General features: G+C 41.0%; 1 protein-coding gene across 1 annotated transcript in view; it reads right to left on the bottom strand.

Annotated features, from left to right (window-relative positions):
• Positions 1–16,232, bottom strand: part of LOC137153687 (sodium channel protein type 2 subunit alpha-like) — a 186,679-nt gene extending 170,447 nt beyond the window's left edge. Inside the window, exon 1 of the mRNA XM_067549309.1 lies at positions 16,046–16,232. The gene's annotated coding sequence lies outside the window, so the exon portion shown is untranslated. The remainder of the gene's footprint in view (positions 1–16,045) is intronic.
• Between the last annotated feature and the right edge of the window lie 4,786 nt (positions 16,233–21,018).

The following is a 21,018-nucleotide window of genomic DNA, read 5'->3' as shown; positions in this document are numbered from 1 at the left end:
AGCAGCTGGGTTGGGCTTTGTCTGGCACCAGGAGCAGGGGGGACGGGGTCTCGGCCACGCCAGCTGGAGCGAGGAGGTACCTCCACCCTGGCTTCCCCGTCTTTGCCCTGGGCGTGTGGGGCCCCAATGCCCCCCAGCCTGCAGGCGGGGGCAATAAAGCACCTCCACGCCCTGCCCATGCCCCGAGCGCATTTGCCCCCCTGCTGCGCTCCTGACCCTGCCCCAGGTCCGGGGACACTCCCCATGCCCGCCCGCCCGACCTCCCAAAACCTTCACCCAAGTGCACCTCAGCCACTGCCTCCCGGCTCACTCACACTGCTTCCTGCTCAACTGGTGCCGCTGTCGGGGCTCTCCCCTGGACTTCTGCACATGTCAGAGTCCCAGCCCCTCCCCCCATCATCCATCCCTGCAACACCCGCCCCCCACGTGCACAGCCCCACCCCCATGCAGCAAACGGATACATGGTTAACACAATTTGTAAATGGTAAGACTAATACTTACCGGTTAACCGGTCGCTTTTATATCCCTAATTCCGCAGACCCCCTGTAATAGCCTCGCGGACCATCAAGGGTCCGGAGACCAGAGGTTGGGAACCGCTGACCTAGACAAATTGGAGAATTGGGCCAAAAGAAATCTGATGAGATTCAACAAGGACAAGTGCAGAGTCCTGCACTTAGGATGAAAGAATCCCATGCACTGCTACTGGGGACCGACTGACTGCATCAGTTCTGCAGAAAAGGACTTGGGGGTTACAGTGGACAAGAAGCTGGATTTGAGTCAATAGTGTGCCCTTGCTGCCAAGAAGGCGAATGGAATATTGGGCTGCATTAGTAGGAGCATTGGTAGGAGCAGATCAAGGGAAGTGATTATTCCCCTCTATTTGGCACTGGTGAAGCAACATCTGGAGTACTGTATCCAGTTTTGAGCCCCCCACTACAGGAAGGATGTGGACTAATTGGAGAGAATCCAGCGGATGGCAACAAAAATGATTAGGGGGCTGTGGCTCATGACTTATGAAGAGAGACTGAGGGAACTGTTTAGTCTGCAGAAGAGAAGAGTGAGGGGGGATTTGACAGTGGCCTTCAACTACCTGAAGGAGAGTTTCAGGGAGGATGGAGCTAAGCTGTTCTCGGTGGTGGCAGATGACAGAGCAAGGAGCAATGGTCTCAAGTTGCAGTTGGAGAGATCTAGGTTGGATATTAGGAAAAAGTTTTTCACTAGGAGGGTGATGAAGCACTGGAATGGGTTACCTAGGGAGGTGGTAGAATCTCCATCCATAGAGGTTTTTAAGGCTCGGCTTGACAAAGCCTGGCTGGGATGATTTATTGGGAGCTGGACTAGATGACCTCCTGAGGTCCCTTCCACGCCTAATTTTCTATGACCTGCTCAGGCCCTGCAGCAACTTTTATCTGAGCCTGCTGTGCTCTGACTGGCTGCTTCTATGCAGCTTGTCTAGGCAGGCCTAAAGGACCCCCCTCCACTGCTCCTTCCTGAGGTGGGCAGTGGTCAGACTGCAAGGCCTCCAAAAGGGGGCCTTAAAGCATCTGGTACAGCCTGTCACAATATGACACAGTAATTTAATGGTGCAATTTCATCAAAGCATCCAAAATTCAGAATTGGTACAAACAGAACAACCTCTACTCAGAAGTCACAGAATAATTTCTTGGCTTACCATCGTCAACTACTGAAGTCTCAAATGCTTGCCTAAAATAATTCAGTTCAGTGCGGCACTTATGACTGACCATGCTTGTGCCCTTTGAATCATGACACCCTTTGTTCATGAAACATTCCTGTCCTCCTGAAGAATGTTAGGGCACCTTAAAGTGAGGCTTCGAAGGAAAGCTACTGCTACTCGCCTCCCAGTCCAGCCGGAGCAGTCAGCAGTGCTTTCTGTATGAAACTGAACTAGGAGCTGGGTTGAGGTTCTGACAAATTCTTGACCTAAGAGGTAGTGATTGCTCCCGTGACTGATGGCTGTTATTCTGTGTGACAACCCAGTGTGAAATCATCCTAGTGTTTGAAGAAGATGGCTTCAAAGTGTAAGTGGACTAGTAGTCAAAACTTGGCTTTGAAGTTAGCTATTCAGATAAATGGACAAAGTTCATACTTCTGTTGGGGCTATGTTTCTGTCAAGCATGAGGGAACAGTGAAGTGACTAACTGTACTAAGGATATTTTTGCAATCAGAAAGGATAATTTCCAAACATTCACCCTTTCTTTCCAATTAAATTGAAGACTGAGTTCTGTGGAAAGAACCTAAATGTGTGTATTCACTACAGACCTCAATCTATCTCCAACCCACAACATACCTGGTGTTCTCACAGTTTTCATTTGTAAAGTATTTACATCACATTCAGACTCATGACATTACCTACAGAAAAATATTATTTTCACTGAAGAAATTAGCCCCCTACTTTGATCTTCCTTTTTTGCATTTCTTGCCACTTCTTTCAGTTTGAGAGGTAACATACAGATTTCTATTGCTTCTGGAAATTAGCTTAGATCCAATAATGTTATGTCTCTTCCATTTCCTTGCATGTTCCTCCAAAGTTCTTTGAAATAGCAGCATAAGAATAAGCAGATGGATATCTAGAAAATAAGCTATTTCTGTCTGACAGCAGGAGGTGACAAAAATGAAGCCAAGAGAAAGTCTGCCCTGGGAAAAGGCAGTGAATCCTATGGCAATTCTTCTAGTTTAGAAAACAAGATTGATTCTTTATCACATTGATGGAACTGCCATAGTTTTCACTGCTTTCCCCAGGTGCTATGGCTGATTCATGATGAAATGGGAATATGTCTGTCCATAAATACAAATATCTTTCCGAAATAACTGAATTGTTCATCTGCTTTGTTTAAATTTGAGGATTAACAGAATCAGTTCATGCTTGAAGCTGGGAAAGCATCAGAGGAAGCAGTAAAAAAAGCCATCGCCTATAGTAATTAGTATCCACACAAAGAGATATCTTTGTCTGTATCATATACAAGACTACCAAGGAAGATGGGAAACAAGTATAACATCTGGAGAACTAGATGTGAAACAATGATGTTGGTAATTAATTTATCTGACAGTTTGTTGTTCAGTTGCTGCCCAATACACAAGCAGAGGAATTTTAGATATGTGGGGCAATCAAGAAAGTATGCATTTTAATGAAATGTCAATAAATATATTATTTTGGAAAAGAGACGTTGAGTTTTTTTATATTCACAAATCTTCAGAACCTACATTAAATCATATAAAGACTTTGGACTAGGCATTCCTTAGTGACAAAAGTCTAGGAGTTAATGCCTTTTGTACAATTAATGGCTACATAAAGCAAAGAACACAGAATAGGATACAATTTTTTTGTTGCAGTGAGCCAATTTAATATATATATATATACACACACACACACACACACGCGCACAATTTAATATATATACATACATATATATTTTCAGTGTGTGTGTGTGTGTGTGTATACACATACTGAAAAGGTAAATACACTAAGAACATCTGACTTATGAAACTACTCTGAACCAAGATTACACGTCCACAATGAATAGCTCAATTACTTTGCTTTGTATTTAATCTCTGTAGTGGACTACTGTATGTAACAGCAATATTTATGGAGCTTGTGTGTTTATTATGACACACATATTCTGTGCATTAATTAATTCAACAGCTACCTAGTCTAAAAGACGACTTTTGTAGTGCATTAAATACTTAAAATACAGAGTGTCTTGGGTGTTATAGGTGACAATGTAAAATCAGTATTCCTTTTGTGTCTCCAGACAACTATATGTTTTGTAGTTTTAATATATAATATCATTCTGAAAGTGGCATATGACATAGTGCCTACAGAATAAGAATAGGGTGTTTCTAACAGAATTGTATACAGTAGATATCCATGTGCTAGCGTGTTTACCACATCAAGCCAGTGCTACTATTTAACGGTTTTTACTTGACCTAAAATACCCAAAGGGAAACACAAAATTATATTGCTTTGAAATTAGAATTAAAGTATTAATTTTCATATACCAATTTACATCCCAATCCCTTAGCATAAACCCCTCATATTATCATGATGTCCCGCTGAAGTTAACATTTTCTGTAGTTCAGATAATAAAATAAACAACTGAACTGTTCTTTTGCTAGCAATGTCTGGATTCATTTATTTCTGTGTTTGCTCACCATCAGCACTAATTTCATTAGGAATGTATACAGCTCTGAAAATAGCATGTACTAGTTAATAGCTGCAGCAGAGAACACCAGAAGACACAGCAGTGAATAGAGCATAGACCCTAAAAAATAGTGTCTATTTCTTCAGCAATGGTGAATAAACAAACCACCAGATGTTTGGAACCAGAAAACTTCTCCCTTGAGTTATATGAATTGAAGGACAGTATCCCTTTAAATGTTACATAACATAGTGGGACCTAAAATTATCTTCATATAAAGAGTAACTGGCAAGGAGACAGAAAGCATTTCAATTAGCTGCCCCAGAGTGGTGGAAATAATTAATTAAATAAGTACATTGGGCCAAATTCATACTTCATGTAATTCCATCATTTTCAGTGGAGTTCCACATGGAGGAATTTGGATCACTGCATCTTTAGGGTGAAAATGATTAAATCAAAGCGCCTAGCTATAAGCCAAGCTCTGCACAGTGAAGAAACTGATTTTGATTCCTTGAACCAGATCATCACTTTTTGAATTACAATGTTCTCATCTCCAGGTGGGAAGCTGACCCTTGCTTTCCTGAACAGCTAAACCAGTCAACAGCCAATTTAAGGAGTTGAGATGACAGTTTCTGAGAGTCACTACAGATCTCCTCAGCGTAATAACTGCCTCTCAGGTTTTATGAACTGTAGTTTGAAGAGGTGATAAGAGGAGTTGAGTATACACGGAAACTTGTGACTAGAACCAGAAATGAAAAATACCATTAGAAATTGCAGGAAAATGTTTTGAACATTTAAAGAATTCTTTGAAAATTAACTGTTATGAGCAGCAATAAAAAACTACCTGAACTGCTTTACAAGATTAGTAACACACATCTCAGATGGTTCCAGTCATTTGCATTTACCATCATGCTTCTCTGCATCTAAGGGCATATTAAGGAAAAATGCTTTATTGAATCTTACTGCTGAATTTACATAAACATTTATTTTTAACTTTTATGGCTAACTGGAAAGAAAATATATATCACAAAAATATAGTATTAAATCAGTTGGGAAATTCTTGAGATTAATGCCCAATTGTCTTGAATGTGAGTAAAATAAAATCACTGCCACATGGATTTAATATTCTCTGATGTAATTTTTCCAACTCAGGCAAGGGGTGTGTGTGTGTGGGTGGGTGGAGGGGGGAGATTTCAGACCATTTCTTATTCTAATATCTTTCCCCAAAGAAAACAAAAAAAACAAAACAAAAATTATGTAAGAGGTTTTTCTCAGGATGCAGTAGACTCCTTTGATTGAGATGAACAAGAATTTGTAGAGAAACAAATTTTGTTTGCAACAAATATTTTGTAAATTGATAGCTATAATACACTAAAATAGTTCCATAAGAAACATGTACAAATTCCCTAAAATAAGGAGGCATACACGAGAGTTACCAATTTTCCTTTTATGATGTTGTATTGTAATTAGGTGCTAACTATTCTAGTGTGAGACTGAATCATATTACCTCAAATGCCAAAGAGTTTCTCTCTCTCTTAATGCATGTACATAACTCCTGCTATGATGCATGTGTGTCTGGACTTCACAAGTGAAATAATCTCTTTTCCAGAAAGGTGATACTGCTAAAACATTAATGCAGTGTATGAAAATATAACACAAAGTAGGATCTTTTTAGATGCAGTGAGGTACTTTGCTGCTGACCTCCCATTATTATTTGTATTTATTTAATAGTGCTGTACAGTAAGAGAACTCATTGTGCTAGGCAAACAAGAGGTTCCCTGCCCCATAAGTGCTACAGTTTTAGACAAAGGCTGCATTATACTCTGTACATCTGCAACACAATTCAAGGGCAGAATGTTGGGTGGCCACTAACTGAAGACAGCTATAAAAGAAAATCAATTAGCCTAAGGGAATAAACAAAAATCGAGCCCTAAATTTAATTAAAAAAAAATTCCCTTATGGCAGAAGGCTTTTTTTCCCTTCTTCAAAATAAAGGGTAATTTCAGACTGGGCCACCAAGGTTCTCTGTGCTCTACAGTCACTGTGGAATAACCCTGGACAAAAAAAGACACACTAATCATCCATGCAGAAAGAATAAATAATTTACTAAAACACTAATTATGGAAGGGAAAGATAGCCCATTAGCCTAAGCACTGCCTTCTCCTTCCTTTACCTCCTAGAGCTCCTTGGACCTCTATACAACATAAGTTTAAAGATTTCTTTCAGGCTGTATTTTTTAAAATATATATTTCATGGCATGGTAAGTAAAGAAGATCCATGGCGTTATACAGCACAGACACTTCCGCGTATTTTCAAACTGGGGTTCTCTTCTGAGCAGCACTATTTGTATCATATGTAACTTCTTGCAAACTTGTCCATCATGCAGTGAAGTTCAGAGGGAAAATGAGGTAGGTCCTCTAAGCACTGTTAAATGTGCTGCAGGACAGTAGCAGGTAGACTGTTTACTGTCAAAGCTATTATGTCAGTGATCTGTCCTCACTGTCACTATACTGATGGAGACTAGTAGGTTAGAAGACCACATGGTCATTAGCCTCAAAAGACAGCCTAATCCAAATGCTGATGTGAATGCTTGTGCATCACTGAAAGCAACTCTATGTGTGGATAAGAGGTGTGAAATTATGCTATAGAAACCAACTGGTGATTAGCATGTCAAATTTCTCTAGTGTAGATAAACCATAGATTAAATTTAAAATATGAATCTGAGCCACTGATTAGACTAACCAGTAACTATGTCCTACCTAGAAAGGCCACACCAGAAAGACTTCAAACCAGCATAAGAAAAACACCTGCCAGCATGCCCACATACATTGCCCCTCATTTATTTTTATGCACTCATATACTTCCACAGTTTGCCAAGCAACCTGCATCTCAAGGCTGCCATGCCCACCGTAATTCATCAGTGTGTAAACTCATGCAAATATCCACATTGTTTGAGGCTTTAGCAACACTAACCTACAAATTAGTCCTGGACGTGGAAATTATTGTATCAACTCCCATACAATCTGATAGAGCGCCATAAGAAATAGTAGGCCCTGCTGCCACAGATCACAGGAGATCACTTACTGACTGGGGTTGACAGGTTAAAGGCATGATGGGGTTACATACCTCTCGCTCTTCATTTCAACTCAACAGTTACGGATACACTTATAGTATAATAACACTTTAAGAAAAAACAGAAAAAACAATCTTCAGCTCTTTATACACTCCTATACTTGGTACCAATATATAAATAAATCTCTCCTGGATATTCAGCTCCTTAAAAGATAAACTTAAAATTTAATAAAGAGCCAGTAGAAACAGAATGTTATTTTTTGGGAAAGGAACTGGATGAGAAACATTATTCCGCATAAGAAACTAAAAGCATGGCACTCAAAACTGTATGAATCTTAGGAAATCAACCATCAAGATATTTTTGAGGACACAATGAAAATACACATGTACACACACTCCAATAATAAAATCACAAAGGCAGTATCGCCATTAACTAAGTAATGATTATTATGTCTAATTCATCTGTCTGTAAGCACAGCTTCTACATTTCTTTAATTATTTATGATATGCAAGGCTAATTTCAAATAATTTATTCCTCCAAGGGTGGATATTCAGCACAATTCCTAGCCTGAGTGACTGATGGTAGCTACTTAAGGCAAAACCTTTCAAGTCCTTCTTACTCATCACTTCCATTGCCATTACAGCTCTATTAGAAACCTCTAATACAGTAAAACAATAGATTTAATTATGAAATATCTAGTAGTTCAAGATTGTGTTTATTTATTTAATTTTTTAAATAACTGACTAATAAAATCCTGAGCAAATAATGGATTTCAATATTGCCAACCCCATGTTCAAAAATCATGAGACTGACTTAAAAATCATGAGATTTAAAAAAAAAAAATAGTATGTGTTGTATTACTATTTGCCTTCAGGATGTGTCTGTCTGACATTTTCATGCTTGTCTCTGCAACCATGAGGACTGGAAACTTGCTTTTTAGTTAAAATGAAAGCTGAAATTCTCATGAAATATCAAGTTCCAGAAGCTGGGACTTTAAGAACACCACTAAGAATTTCAAGACTCACAATAAAAATCAAAAGAGTTGGAAAACTGGGATTTCCTGCATAGCAGTACCTCTTTTGTACATATCTGTATTTTCGTATTTTCTAGATCTGTGAATCAGAACGAAATTATTAGATGCATTACTATTTAGTATCTGCTTATAGTACTAGTTCAGCCTGATGTGACTTTTATGATCTACCTACTTTAGGAAGCAGTCAAAGCAATTCCTTTTAGATTCATTAAGAGACAAAGACCTTTACCCCTTGTCTTTTTGGTACCTGAATAGAACAGTTACTATAGTTTGCTTTGATACAAGATTGAAGTTCTTGGAAAGCATGTGCTGGAAATGGTTAGAATTTGAAGGGAGTTTAGTTAATCATAACATTCTGTAAAGCATTACTTCAAAGAATACAGACTCCCTACTGGAAACAATAGAAATGTTTTCAGTTCTGCAACTTGAAGCTTGAAGCAATCTAGCTTCAATCCGCAAGCTGCAACACTTCCATTCTTTAACACCATATCTAGATGGCCCTTTTCTATATTTCATAAAAAATACGTAATTAGTCGCATGCAATCTCCTAACTGAAAATCTGTGAGTCTAATAAGAAATTAAAAACACAAACAATTTTTCTGCTAAATATAACAATGTACGAACTTCACAAATATGTTCGTCTATTCAGTGCAACAACAAACCTCTTCAGTTTATTCCTTTTCAACGTCCAATGGTTACACTAGAGAGAGGGAAACACTAGAGAGAGGGAAAGTACACTGCAAGAAAACAGTAAGAAGGGAAGCTCATAGAGGGATATACCTCAAGGGACTGGGTGAGGGAAAAAGATAAGTAATAACGGATACTTTGTACTCCAGACAAATCGAGTTTCATCTTTCTGAAATTAATTTATGATAAATTGTTATGTTTGGATAATCAACAAAGTCATCCGCTCTATGCCACAGAGACCACAAAATAACTCCTGGACTTTTTAAAGCTTTGTTAAACACGATGGACTCTTATCCTATAGAGAAGACCAGCATTTTTAATTAAACAAAAAACAAAACAAAGAAATAGTCCAAAGTGTTAGCTTGAAAAAGGTGCTTCAGACTTAGATTGGGATTGAGAGGATCATCTTCAAATGTCATTATGGACGTGCTGTTGCCGCTACATAGTTAAGACTAAGTTGAGTTTTTGCACTTAGAGTAGTGTTTTTACCTTTTTGTTATGCATAAAAAATACAGCAGATCCTCTCAAAAAATTTACTCTTTGAGCATTTAATGACTCTTCTGAGAATTTTCAAGTAAATCCATCACCTAGTTTCAGTTAAAATTAATTAAAATGGGTCTTTTCAGAAATGTGCTATTCAACATAGGACTTTTTATGTCCCAAATGAAGTTAGAAATGATGCAACACAAGCTTTCCATCTAGTTAACTCTTTGAAGTCTCAAGCATAAACTGCACTAGAAGAAATTATGTTGTAATTAAGATAACGGTTCAATCTAACTATTATGTTATACAGACAGGACCAGAACAACAGCTCAGATCACCTCAGTGGGGTCATTGTGACATCATGACCCTTATTCTATAGCTAATTTCCATGTCAATTCTTTGGCTGAAATGAGTCATTGGCCTGAGGGAGACTGTGTACTGGTGTATTAAGGTTTCCCCTTAGCAGATGACATGACTCCAACCATCACTACTCTTTAAAAGTTCCATGGCTGCACACTAGTTTGGTTATCAGTGCTTGAAAGATTCCCCATGGCACTGGCTGAGTCAGCAGTATGGGCAACACCACCAGGCTAGCTGATGCAGGAGCTCAAAGGGAGTCCTTAAAGCATCAGACTCCCTAACACAGCCCCCTATCCCAAATACAGCCCTTTTCCCTCCTCAGAGCACTGCACATCCCTGTTTCATACTGTCCACCTCAGTCCCACCACACATCCCCATGATTTCCTGGTCACTCCTTCACAAAACCTGCTCACTCCCTTGCACAGCTCACACATGGCCAGTTTTCCCTTCCTTTTCCTCTTCACAGTGTGGGTTTTTGGTGCTAAGGCAGCTCAGGCAGACAGTGAAGGGGCTGTGTGGGTAGAGTGGGAGAGAGGGAGGATGTAGGGAGGGGTAGTGGACAGCAGGTATATACATGGGCCTGAAGGAAAGAAGGGATGTTTTAGGGAGACCACTGCTATAAAAACAGGGTGGTGGTTGGAGTTGGAATAGGAGAGAAAAGGAAGAAAAGGAGACCAGTCTCTGAATGTCAGTATCTCTGCCTTTAAAGGTTGCAGTCCTGCCCGCGCTCCCCACAACAGTATTGCCTTTGTATACAGTGGAGCTGAGGCGTTAGAAAGTTTTCTGATATCTAACCTGAATCTAACTGTAAGCATAGTTAAGCGCTGGAACCAGTTGTCTAGAGAGGTTATGGAATCCCCATCTTTGGAAAGTTTTAAGAACAAGGTACATAAACACCTTTCATGTATACTAATCTCAGCTCAGCACAGGGCGATGGAGTATATGACCTCTTCTGCTCCCTTCCTGCCCTACATTTCTTTAATTCTATGGTAGCATTCTTTTTGAGTTTCTTGTTTAGTGCTTATATGAAATTTTTAATAATTAATAAAATCCAAGGAAATTCCATATAAAATCTATGTTAAACTCGAGTTGAGGGTAGATTAATAGCATATGGGTAAAATTCAAAGGTTGTTGTAAATATCCTCAAACAAGCATTATAAACACAGGAAAATTCAGAGTTAAGTTTAAATTTAGAAATAATCCAAAACTGATAAGGTATGGAAATGCATAGTTAAGGCATCCCAAACAACCTTAACTTTGTCCTATAGCAATGTAATACAATGACTATACAATCATGATTAATACCATTTAGTGTTTGTGGTTCCAAATTATATTAAGTGGATTTTTAAATGACAGGTTTTCTTCACATTTTCCAGGTGTCACAACAGTGAAGAGAAATGGGTATATGGTAAATTAGATACAGTAAATCATAGGTTTGCCTGGAAAAAACCAACTAGAGGCTAAAAGCATGGAAGGCTCAAACAAGCCTTCGGTATGAACACAAAGTGAGGGGCAGCATATTTTTCCACTGTCCAAAGAGAAACCTGGGCAGACAGACTGTGACTCAGTTACATCTCCTGGCTTAGTTGCTACTCCGGGGAGGGAGTAAACTGCACCAGGTCTACATCCCACAGAGTATATGCTGACCAGCATGTTGAAGGGCAAAGTCAATCACCAACCCATTCTGCCTACTCCTTCACAGCTGTGCAAGGAGGCGGATGGAGTAGCTCTGTAGAGTCCCACCCACTCATCTTCTCCCCCCCCATGCTACAGTTTGTCCCAGAGTTTAGAAACTGTATGCCAGGATAACTTTCAGTACCTATCCAAGGTTCATAATACCACTGACATACACAGAGCAATCTTTTTAAAAAATAAATCCAGCTGTGAACTGAGTTTAACAAGAAAAATTCTCTCAGTCTCTGCTGGCTTTTACACTTGGACACTTGTCAGCAGGAAAATCACCAAAAGCTAATCAGTTAATAAAGACTTACATGAAGAGTACATCCAGTATATGTCATAAAGTGAGACTCCCTATAATTACAAATAGGGGAATGGTGACGGACGTTGTTTTTTATTTTTTTATTTAAGCTGGTGTCCTCCAACCAGAGGAAAAGTGGAAAATGTGATGGGTAGGTTTTAAAAGTTAAATTTTGCTAGAGATCTAGCCAGAAGTGTTACCAAAGTAACTGCATCAAAATCAGGTGATGTGACTTGGGGTGAAAGTCTATTCAAACTTCTGTTTCTTCCCAACACAGAGAAGTGATTACCGCTACATACAAGTGAGTTTATTTTTTATTTTACTATTTTATCTTTATATCTATTATTTTAATTTAATTTTTCTCTATTGTACTTCTGAAGTGGGTTTCTTCCAAGATTAAGAAAATGCCTCACTACGAATCATAAAATGGCCTGTGAAAATTCACAAAACAAAAAGTAGTTCTGAAATTTAGGAAAACATGTTTGATTCTTTATTTTATGTACTATCATCAGTAAGTTAATGAGGGTGGAGCTGTTCCTGGAAAGTACAATGCTATCAATGGAAGAGAAAGTTTCCTCATACAGCTATGCCAAGCTGCCTTAATCCTGAGCTACCAGAAAGAATAAAAGACCATTTCAACCTCTACATCCAAATTTTAAATTCTCTATTGACAGTGATAACAACTGTGGTTATTTGCAATATGTGAATCCTTGTCCTCCACAATTGGACGAAGCTTTCCAACTTGTTTCAGAAGTTAACAAGGAGTCATTTTTCACCTAAACTGTTTACTCTCACTTAATAGAACGTTTAAGAAAGTTAATTGAAAGACTCTGAAAACATTTATGCAATCTATATAAATGCTTGCAAAATTGGGGCCATGGATGATACGTTTCCTTGTATGTGGCGCAAGGGGCAGTCTTCCGTGTTTCATACAGTATCAAGCTTGCTATCAGTGCTTGAATAATGGAAGAACAAATCCACAAAAATGAACAAAAGAGTTTGCTAATACCAGGAGCAGCTTTTACTAAATATTACCAAGAAGAAGGGTTCCAGAGGGGTAGCCGTGTTAATCTGTATACAGCAAAAACAACGAGAGTTCTGTGGAACTTTAAAGACTCACAAAAGCTTATGCTACAAAAATTAAATTTGTTAGTCTTTAAAGTGCCACAGAATTCTCGTTGTTATTACCAAGAAGGTTTTTCTCTGTAGCCCATAGAGCAAGCTTAGAGGTAGTTTATGTAGGGTTAACGCAAGAAACTTACAGGCCTCCATCCTGTAATATATTTACCTTAAGTAGTTAGCATAAAGCTTTGAGGCATCTGAGCTTTAGCTTAAGTGTATTACTCACCAGGGACCTTGAGTTATTGGGGAGTTAGAATATTATGTTTAGGGGATTTTTGTAAAAAATACCAGATAACTGCAGGAACATGAACTGATACCAGCTTTTGGATATTTTATCATAGGAACATCCATAGATGCATAACCACATAACCATAGCCTTGGCAACAATTTGATGTATATGATGAGTTAAGGTCATTATTTACTAACCTACAGGATAAGGACACCCCAATATTATTAGGGGAAGGAAGTTAGTTATGGACAAAGGAGTCAAGATGAACATTCACATGAATATTCATGGTAGTCATGAGGCCCTGTAGTAGGCCAAACCACCACATAAGCTTTGAGATCTTGACCATCGGACTCTTTTGGCATGCCTGTCTCCATGAGAAAGCTGAGGGTATATGTAAGAAATGGTGTAAGTCACCATTACTACCCTACTACCACACTATAGCTATGCCTTTATTTGGGTTGCAACATTTGGGTTTTTATTAGTTAAGCTAATAAAAATATTACTAAAGCTGTGCTTTGCCCTCAATGTGAATGTTGTCCTGGCTGTGCACATCGGGGTTTTCAACCAGATATTGAATTTAATTTTGTTGTACCTGATTCTGAGACTAGAACCTTTTAAACTCTCTGAAATTTTAATCTGTGACTAATTGGAAAACCTTAACATTCAATATAATCAACCAACAATAGTCAATAACCACTCAACAAATCAGGCAACACCTCTTCCTTTTATGTTTAAGTTGTCAGTGCCCTTTGTATTTTAAAACATAACAAAACATATCCTCACCACTATTGCTAACACCACCTTAGATTAGCAAAACTGAAAGATTTTTTAAAATTCAGTATTCTGTTTATTACTCATGTTGTTTATTTACTTTTTGCATTTCTCTCAGCTTGTACAAATGAAAATCAATGCAGTCCATTTCATGTCTGGTACTCCGCCCTGCAAGGTTTCGACTGCAAACACTGCAGAGAAGTATATGATTTTTTTTAAGGCTTTTTGTTGTATTTTTAAGGCATTTGTGGACACATTTCTATTGGTCTTAGGTTTAGTAAAAGCTTGTTTTTACAAAATATACATTTTGGCACAAGTTTTAGCTGACAGTAGAAAATTCAGAAAAAAAAGTTACAGGAACAAAAGAAGAAGAAGAAGAATGTAGGTGTGAGTTTTTTCTCCTGGAGACTCAGCATGTACAGATGCATGCCGAAAGCCGGGGTTTGGGAAAGATAGCTATAAACCATCTTCGCACCATTGGAGTGGATGAGATCAATATGATCCCCAGCAAAACTTGCAGCAACCTGTGCATACCTCAGGCTTCCCAGAATTTCTATGGTGATGTACACTACAGAGTTCTCTGTCTCACCCCCACACATTTTTTCAGCCAGAGTTTATGAGGGGGGTCTCTTGAAGCACTTCTAGAGCCCAAACACCACTTGCACAGTGACATCTAGAACTTGAAGCAGGGTGGAGAATCCCTTCTTCAAAATTGAAACAAAAGCCAAATCTGAATCCTTTGGAAAAATTATCCAACTCTTGCTTTTAACGGAAAAGGGCATTAAAAATATGTTATTAGACTTTAATAATCAGAAAAGAATGCTTTTCAGATTTGTCCCCACCTACTTCTTTAGCTGACAGAAGCTAATCCAAATTTTACTCTGCTGAACTGGAACTGGAAAAGTCAGCTTCGTCTTTCTTATGTGTGAAAAGTGACTGAGAAAGCAGGAGAGAGAAAAACACCCAGATAGTACACTGATGGGCACCTTATATGGCAAATGCATATATTACAGTAATTCATTTTATGAAATACTAAGCCCTTTATCATTACTTCATGGGCATATTATCTATGATACTTTTGCTCTCACACAAGTAAACTTAGTAACAAGTAAAATAATCCTAACAGTCATACTTTGTTTCCCTACTTTGTTTTCTGCCTCCCACTCCAAATAAAAATATATCTTGCACAAATTCCATCTCAAGCAAGATATTATTTTGACGGGAAGAAATTTAATGCAGAAAGTCCTTAAACTAAAGGAAACGATCTAGTTTTGGATCTGTATGTGTAAAAGAATATGTAACTAAACATGTTCTGTTGATGAAAGGCTTTTCACTAGATAGCTTCTCATAAACCAGTCGTGTGTTTGAGTGATGGCTGTTTACAATGCCTCTTGTCTATCTCACTGGGATATTATGAGGAGTGTTTGCACAAACTAAATATGTTTATTTCTTATTTGTGTGGAAATCATTACAAACACACCTAGGTAAATAAGTTAAACCTGTTGAATTCCACAGGATAGGGAAGAAACTAAACTTTTGAGGCTGAGGTAGAAAGTGAAGCTGGAATGATAAAGGGCAATTTATAGGTAAGCTATTCCTGCAACTCCTTACCAAAGAAAGCCACTGGAGACCATCTTCTATCCTCCTTCCCACCATTTGCTCAGATATTTCTCTATTACCATCATTTCTCTCCAGATGCCTTGGATATTCCACATAAAGTTGGTCACTACAAAGTAGCAGTCAAGAACCTGATGGGAAGAGGGGAGAATTCTCCACCTACATCCCATTCCAGTTTCCTCTCCATGGTTGCAAACTATCATTTCACAACAACTCGCCTGGAATAACTTTTAAGAGTAGTCTTAGGGGCATTTCAAGTGGGAGAGTTAACAGAAGGGAGCTGTGAGGCACTAGGAGAAACTGATGTGATTTGGAGCAGCAAACTGTGTGGAGAGCAGCCAGATACCTCGGGGATGGGCGCCGCTCCTGACTTGAAAATGAATTAATACTGAAAATAATGCAGTGTGCATCTTTGTTGCTAACCTGAGCCATCCACGCGAGGAAGATGCTGGAGCGCTGGCTAGGCACGCGCGAGGGGCGGCTGAGACCTAAACCCCGACCACCGCTCAAAACAGCCAAAGGAAAAGGCACTTACTTGCGGCCATGCCCCAAGAACTGGTTTCGGACTGAAGTGCCGCTTCCTTCTCCCGGCTGCTGCTCTCTCCCCCTTTTCTCTGAGTCCCTGCCGCCGGCCGCACTCCCCCACTGCTCTCTTCCTCCCGGCTAGGGCTGGGGAAGCGCTGCTGTCCCAGGGCTGCCAGCCGCCGAGCAGCCCTCACAGGCGCCACCCCTGACTGAATGAAAACAGCCGCGCCCGTCTGGCCACCAGCAGCACCCGCTGCGCCCCTTCCCTCCCCTCCCCCACGTGAGCTGCAGCCGCGGCGGCCCCGCCCGCGGACCACCCAGGGAAAAAAGCCGAGCGGCGCGAGCGCCAGGCCGGGCTCTGGTACCCAGGGTGCGGCCGCCACAGACTCTGCCCTGCGGGGAAGTCGCAGCGGGCGGAGGAGCCGGAGTCGGACCCCCACCCCCCTGCGCTGAGGCCGGGTACCGCCACACCCCCTCGCTTCTTGGGCAGGGGTGTCCGGTTGCAAGAGCTTGCGTGGGTACTAGTGCGGGGGGCACTGGCACCAGCACAGGAGGGGGATCTCCGGGACCCGGAGGGGCTAGGGAGGTTGTCTTCGCAGCTCGGGGGAGCCGGCCCGGGAGGGGCTCAGCAAGGCACCCCGCGGCGGAGGAGAGTTTGCAAAGAGGAGGTGTTGGGGCGACTGGAGGCAGGGTGGGGAGAGTTTTCCTGGGAGAGGGGAGGCAGGCGGCCGGTCTCTGGCGTGAGGAGGGGTGACCACGGCAGAGGAGGTGACGGTCTACCAGGGGCGTCCAGGGCTTATGGCAGCGGGCTGCGTGACACCTGTGAGCACGGGGGCGCTGCAGGGTACCGGCCGGAAGAGCGTTTTACCGGGGGGAAGGGAGGGAATCCATCCCAGCCCCGCCCGGTAGCTCGCGCGTGCACTGCCGCGGGAGACCCGGGGCGCCTGGCTGGGAAGTCCCACTCCCTCGCGTTGGCCCTGCCCGCTACGGGCTCCGCCATTGTAGGGCTGCTAGTCCGGGCTGTGTAGGGCGGGTCGCGGGCGGGGCACCTGGGCAAGGCGAGCTGCACACGGGCCGGCAGGGCGCTGGGGAGCTAGGGAAAAGCGCAGCTGGCTGGAGCTGAGGGAGCGATCGGGGCGGTCTGCACCGAGAGAGCAGGGAGTGGGAGCTCAGTCTGCACGGGTTGGGGGCGAAAGCTACGGGCCACGAGAGGGGATTCATCGGGCCAACGGGGCTGACGGCAAAAAGCAGATCGTGCCCCTACCCCACGTACCCCCGCCCAGAAGGGGGTGTGGGAGCGGGCGCGCAGCGCTAAACGCGCGCGGAGCCGCCCTTGCCTGGGCGTTGGCCAGTCATGCGGCAAAGCCGAAGCCAGGGAGAGTTCCTCGCTTGAGCAAAGGATGAGCCCCTTGTGAGGTTATGTTTGCTGCTGCTGGTCTGTTTGCAGCTGAGTGATCCTGGGGAGAGGAGACGGAGAGAGTTGCTACGACTTACTGTTGGGTGGACAGGGCTAGAAACGGAGAAGCAAAGATGAAAGCCAGAGTTCTGCCTTTGTCTCCTTAGACTGGCGGGAGGCAGGGGATGAGGTGAGGGAAACCTAGACAGGCACTGACTGGGGGGTTACACTACCAGAGGCTGAGACAATATTAAGAGAAACAAGCTCCCTCTAAAAGCTAGAGAGAGAAATCCAATAAAGGACAAGAGGGGGGTTTAAAAAGATAGTGGATATACTACACGTTACAGGTAATGAATTGGTTGCAGAGGCTTAATACAACTAAGGAAAGCGGATTATTACTAAAGAAAGTTACAGACTTCTCCCCTGCATGTGAATTGAAAAATGTGACAATAAAACCACCCTGTTCTTCTCTGCGTTGCTAGCGCTGTACCTCTTTCCCCACACACACCTGTTATTAACCCAGTTTGTTAAACATTTTCAATCGTTCTGCGGGTCTTAAGACCCGTATTTCTGTTTTCATGTCCAGTTTTAAAAAATATTTATTTTCTTCATGTTTCTGGGTTGGGCTGAGTGGTTTAGCTATTTGAGTGAGCAGAAGATGAAATTTTTTTTTAATACCATTCTTACTCTAGGGAGGGGTAAAAAGTGCAGGTTTGGGGAGCTTCCTCTTGACACTTTTCATGCACGTTCAACTTCAAAAGGGTTTAACTTTCCAAGTAGCTAGCAACTCAGGCCCTAATCCAGCAGAATATTTAGGAATGTGCCTAACTATGAGCATGTGAATGGTACTCTTGAATTAAGATTACACATCAGACTAAATGCTTTACTGGATAAAGGCAACATGGTAGACTAGTCTCTAGTTCAGTTTTAAAAGAAAAATTTAAAAGCATTATTTTAAAATTTAGTCATTGTGAGATTCGGTTTTGTGGATGTACAGAACAAAATTTCAAACAAGTTGACAGTTATAGGACTACAGTGTACCATAAACATTATTTAATAGTTCCATGTACATGATTATCTGCTGCTGATGTGGCATATACTTTCTACTATGCAACGAGGGAAGTTCCAAGTATTATAAATCAGTAAAAATGGCTGTATTTTTTCCCGAATAAGCAGATAAATTAAAAGGAAACTTAATTTTTTTTAAAAAGCCACTACCATCTGAAATGATTTTACATGCTATTGTTACAAACAACCCCTAAAGTTACTACAATAGTAAGGTAAGAGAAAAAGATTATTTCTTTTTAGTTTTGCTTTGTTCATTTGGCAGTACTGTCTGTATAAATCATTTTCATGCTTTCACTGTTATACAGTCAGTCTCCCTGATAGGGCACTATGATAAAGATCAATGAGACAGGATGAAACAGGAGAATGCAGGTAGAGAACACATGGTATATAGAGAGAATATTTCTAATAGGAATATATTTGGATAACATATGTAAATGGACATGCCAGTGGAGATTGGACAGAACAATGGTCATCCCCCTTCTAGCCCCACAAGTAATACTGCAGCTGCACTAGCATGGAGCTCTTCAGTTTCTCTACTTACATAGAGGTTCCATGAGGGAGCTGCAGAACTCCTGTCATCAGCTTTTTCCTCTGGTGGATGCTGCAAGATCTGCAGAACCAACTGTTAATTCCACAATGGCACATAGCCTCCCCTGCCCACAACAGACGAGCCTTGGGGACATTGTGAGTACTCTTTGCACAATTTTCCTTTAAAAAAATACAGCATTGTCCCAAACATTTAGAGGATTTTTTTTAGTGTAGTTGGAGAGGATATAAACTAGATGAAAGTGTGCAAGGATAAATGTAGGTTGAATATGAGGAAAACATCCCAACAGGGAGGCTTCTCTAAACCTTGGAACTGTCTGTTTACGGTGTTGGCTAAAGCCCCAGCATGAGAGTACTATAGAGCTTGTCAAGAATATACTGTAGAGAACAATCCTGCATTGGTGGAGGGATGGACTAAATTATCTAATAGATGTTTTCCAGCTCTACTTCCTATTGGCTATATAGAGCCACATTGCCTTAATCTGGGCCCTAGGTATTCCATAAAATTAGGACTCCCAGGGCCACGCCCCTCAACAGAGAAGCAGTGGAATAAGGACCAATTCTCCTTGAAGGGTGGATGCAGGGAGGCTCCTTAGTGCTATCCCAGCAGCTGGCTTGAATTGGCGTGAGTTAATACGCTGAGCCCATTGCCTTGTTTTCTTCTTGCCTTACACAAGGAGTCCTCTGCCAGGGAAGGGTTTGTGCCATCCCCACAATACTGAGCAGTGGGTCTTGGAATAAACATCCCAAAGAGCTAAACTGGGCACCTCAGAACTTGTTTCAGGCCTTCTGCAGACTCAGGTAGACATCACTGCTTCGGTTACTCGGGTTTTCAGGTTTTTCTTTGCAACTGTGATGACTAGAAACTTGCCTTAAAAAAAAATGTAAGTGACAGTCTAATATAATCACATGACTCTAGAAGCTGGGCACAGAACTATAGTTTCTCTGCCTTAATCAAGGCCTGAGGCCATATGCTCATTGTATAAATTGATACAGATCCTTACCACAATTACTTACATGCTCTACCCTTTCATTCTCTGAAATAGCCTCAGGAGGAGGTTTGTGGTCAATGCCTGCAAGAAAGCTCATAGGAAAGTGGTTCACCATGAGTTCCATGGGCTGAACCCCGAGTCAGTTTGCAGTTGCTTATGTTGAATAACCCATGTATGGGATGTACTCTTCCTATATTTCCATGAAAACTTCTTCCACTCCTGCACATATGTACCTTGAGATCACTTGATGACTTGTCCTGGCACTATAAAGGAGATTACTGTACAATATATTAACATGTCTGATTATGAATTTTTTACTTTGATAGTTAGCTCCACTAACTCAAAGTATTATTGTAAAAAACAAAAAATCCAATATGAGCAGTGAGTGAGTTCAGAAAAACCACCCATTCTGCCTTATCTTCCAGTAAATTCTTGGCAGTTACTAGATGATGTATGTCAGTAATGTGTAAATTAAAACAAGAACATCTACTGAATACATATCAATATTTTGTTTACACACACACACACACACACACACACACGCTTTGTGCCGAAGCATCTGGGGTGATGTACAACAGAATAATAAAACTAAAAAGATCACACAAAAAAGCAAGGGGTTGATTTTAAAAATGAGGTCAGGAGAATAACTTGGAAAATAAAGTAGCAAAAATAGAGCCAGCTGTGATCATTCTTTGTGGGGGAGGGAAATATTTAAAGTACTTTGTTATAGCAGGGAGGCACAATCTAAGACTGATTTCAGGGTGGAGTGTAAATAATAGGACCTAACAGTTTAAAGTGTACCTTCACCTTCTTCAGATGTAGACTCACTCCTTCTGCTTAATAGTATATATTTTTATTATAGCTTTCATCATTTATATTGTATCTTGGCACTCTGTTTTGCCAGTTTCTTGACCAGAGCTCTAGGGCCACATGCAAATTGTACAAAATATAGCATATTTTCAGCTGTATTCATTTAACATC

The sequence above is a fragment of the Emydura macquarii genome, unplaced genomic scaffold, assembly GCF_026122565.2.
Source record: "Emydura macquarii macquarii isolate MOO-44397 ecotype Brisbane River unplaced genomic scaffold, CSIRO-AGI_Emac_v2 contig_1253, whole genome shotgun sequence".
Lineage (NCBI taxonomy): Eukaryota > Metazoa > Chordata > Testudines > Chelidae > Emydura > Emydura macquarii.
The sequence above is the reverse complement of the archived record's forward strand: the minus strand, read 5'-3'. Positions and strand labels throughout refer to the sequence as shown.